Below are 3,911 nucleotides of genomic sequence, written 5' to 3'. Positions count from 1 at the left end.
CAACGGCGCCAGAAAAAGGACTTGATAACCCACAAGTATAGGGGATCAATTGTAGCCTCTTTCGATAAGTAAGAGTGCCGAACCTAACGAGGGGCTAAAGGTAGAACAAATATTCCCTCAAGTTCTATCGACTACCGATACAACTCTACGCACGCTTAACGTTCGCTTTACAAAGAACAAGTATGAAACTAGAAGTACTTTGTAGGTGTTTTTGGATAGGTTCGCAAGAAAATAAAGAGCGCGTAAATAAAATCTAGGGGCTGTTTAGATGAAGACGCAACTAAGTTAGTTTTAGTAGAGAGCTTTTTGTCACGAGAAAGTTATTTGTCCCTAGGCAATCGATAACTAGACCGGTAATCATTATTGCAATTTTATTTGAGGGAGAGGCATAAGCTAACATACTTTCTCTTCTTGGATCATATGCACTTATGATTGGAACTCTAGCAAGCATCTACAATTACTAAAGATCATTAAGTTAAAACCCAACCATAGCATTAAAGTATCAAGTCCTGTTTATCCCATATGCAACAACCCCCTTACTCGGGTTTATGCTTCTGTCACTCAAGCAACCCACTATAAGCGAATCATGAACGTATTGCAACACCCTATAGCGGGAATCCCTCACACTTGGGAAACACGGAGAGCACCATAGGAAAGCACCAATAATAAAACATGCAACTCAAACCAATCACGATCATCAATTAACCCAAAGGACAAAACGGATCTACTCAAACATCATAGGATAGCCATACATCATTGGGAAATAATATATAGCATTGAGCACCATGTTTAAGTAGAGATTACATCGGGTAAAAGAGGGGTTACACCACTTCATAGAGGGGGGAAGAGTTGGTGATGAGGGCGGTGAAGTTGTTGGTGTAGATTGCGGTGATGATGATGGCCCCGGCGGCGTTTCGGCGCCACCGGAAGAGAGTGGGAGAGAGCCCCCTTCTTATTCTTCTTCCTTGACCTTCTCCCTAGATGGGAGAAGGGTTTCCCCTATGGTCCTTGATCTCCATGGCATGGGAGGGGCGAGAGCCCCTCCAAGATTGGATTTGTCTCTCTGTCTCTCTGTATTTCTGCGTTTCAGATTCTGCCCTTTCGCCGTTTCTTTTAAAACCGGAGATTCGTAACTCCAATTGGGCTGAATTTTGGACACGATCTCTATCCGGATATTAGCTTTCTTGCAACAAAAGAAGGGCTCGAACCGCCTTACGGGGTCTCCACAAGGGTCAGGGGCGCGCCCCCTGCCTCATGGCCCCCTCGGGCATCGTCTCGCGATGATTCCACTTCCCAAAATTCATAAATATTCCAAAAAAATCTCTGTCAGTTTTTATCCCGTTTGGACTCCGTTTGATATGGGTTTTCGGCGAAACAAAAAACATGCAACAAACAAGAACTGGCACTGGGCACTGGATCAATATGTTAGTTCCAAAAATAGTATAAAAAGTTGCCAAAAGTATATGAAAGTTGTATAATATTGGCATGGAATAATAAAAAATTATAGATACGACGGAGACATATCAGATAGCTATGTTTTCTCCTCCCAAATTTTGGATGGATTCTGCCCCGAGCACGATCAGCCAAAAGCTTGTAAATGATGCCACTATTTTGACACTTGAATAAAGGAGGAGATGTTTTGTCAAAAAAAAAAGATTCAGACTGCAGAACGGGCTACGCGTAGGCTACAAAACCAACGCGCCACGGATAGCAGATTAGGTTCATGTATACCTGGCCATGGGCGGCCCTGCCCGGATGGCCCCACCCGTCCCGGCCTGAAAATATTGGACTGGGCCTGTGCGTGCCATCGGGCCGGGCTCGAGCTTGGAAATTGAGCCCGATAGCTAGATCAGGCCAGACTCAAGCTTGCAAAAAACAGATTTCAGCCCTAATCGGGCCGGGCTGACTGGGCCATGTAGGATCTTTTCGGGATCGGGCCCGACAATCGGGCTGGGCTAGGCTCAGACCTAGGTTTTCACCACCGAGCTATTTTTTGCCCGACCCGATGCAAGATATGCCCAGATATAGGTTCATGGTTACAAGACTTTGTAGTTATCCGCATGGCACATTACCTTAACTTGGTCCAAGCTTTCAGATCCAGAAAATTCATAATTCATAATTTTATGTCCATGAGCACATAAATGAACTAATAATCACTATTATCTTGTTTAACCCTATCCTTGTTTCCTCTCCCCACCAACCAACCTATCTGTCCAAGATCATCATTAGGCCACTCTTAACCTATTTCAAACCTGAACCATCAACACGTCTACCAAACTTCCGAACTGTAACCTCTAAATTGTAACAAGCTTCCTGTATCACAAATAAGCTAACCACCACCAACAGAGCATATAAAAACGCAATCAAGGCACTTGACATGGACAGCTGCTGCAAAACAGAACAACATATTTGTGCTTACTGAGGATATGAGCACACAATGATATCAACCAGAGGGAAATAAATAACTCTGTGAATTATTAATTTATTATACAGCCATTAGTTCAAAGCTGCTCTTTTTTTGAATCTGGAAATTCCATCCAGTCAACTATTATTATACAACCATGCTCTAGCATGACAAGGGAATACAAAACTGATGTAATGCATCTATGTTCATCATTGAAAAGTTGCTCATTTTTTTAATACGGAGATTACATTCCTTGAGTCGTTGGTTTAGGGCATTTCCAACACAGACCCCCAAATCACATGTATCCGTTCGGATGCAGCTGTCCGGACCCTGCAAGATACCAACGTCGTCCCCCATCGGTTCGCGGAGAAGTCCGAACCGCCGTTACCCGCAAACGGGAAGCAAATTAGGGGGCTTTGCGGGAGTCCGGACACCAGCCACGTAGGACTCCGACACCCCAGGCCCACCCAAAACCAAGGCGGAGCCCGCGCTTCTGTAGCTGGACGCGCTGTTTCCACGATGGAGAAAGAATTTCACCGCGGCGCTTATAACAGAGGATGGAGTGGCCACTTCACACACTGAAAAAAGCCTGCAACCATATGCATTTTGACAACCTACTAGGATCAAAGGTTCATCGCACGCATATGATAAACTAGTAAGAACTTCAGCTTCCTTTAGTGCATGGAGGGGGTTTGGACAACCCCTTCGCTGAAGAAGAAATTTGGGAAGTAATCAAGATGTCACCCACTGAAAAGGCGCCTGGCCCGATGGTTTCACCAACATTTTCTTCAGAGTATGTTGGCCACTGATAAAGCATGATATCTGATGACCCACAAGTATAAGGGATCAATTGTAGCTCTTTTCTATAAGTAAGAGTGTCGAACCCAACGAGGAGCAGAAGGAAATGACAAGTGGTTTTCAGCAAGGTAATGTCTGCAAGTGCTGAAATTGTAAGTAGCGGAGTAGTTTGATAGCAAGATAATTTTGTAACGAGCAAGTAACGATAGTAGTAAAAAAAGTGCAGCAAGGTAGCCCAATCCTTTTGAGGAAAAGGACAGGCCAAAATGGTCTCTTATGATAAGCAAAATGTTCTTGAGGGTACACGGGAATTTCATCTAGTCACTTTCATCATGTTGGTTCGATTTGTGTTCGCTACTTTGATAACTTGATATGTGGGTGGACCGGTGCTTAGATGCTATTCTTACTTGAACAAACCTCCTACTTATGATTAACCCTCCCGCAAGCATCCGCAACTACGAGAAAAGTATTAACAATAAAATCTAACCATAGCATTAAACTTTTGGGTCCAATCGGTCCCTTACGGAATAGAGCATAAACTAGAGTTTAAGCTTCTGTCACTCTCACAACCCATCATATATTTGCTAATCCACAATGCATTCCCTTAGGCCCAAATATGGTGAAGTGTCATGTAGTCGACGTTCACATGACACCACTAAGGGAATCACAACATACATACTATCAAAATATTGAACACATATCAAGTTCA

This window comes from Triticum aestivum, chromosome 3D (genome assembly GCF_018294505.1).
Source record: "Triticum aestivum cultivar Chinese Spring chromosome 3D, IWGSC CS RefSeq v2.1, whole genome shotgun sequence".
NCBI classification, from domain to species: domain Eukaryota; kingdom Viridiplantae; phylum Streptophyta; class Magnoliopsida; order Poales; family Poaceae; genus Triticum; species Triticum aestivum.
The sequence above is the reverse complement of the archived record's forward strand: the minus strand, read 5'-3'. Positions refer to the sequence as shown.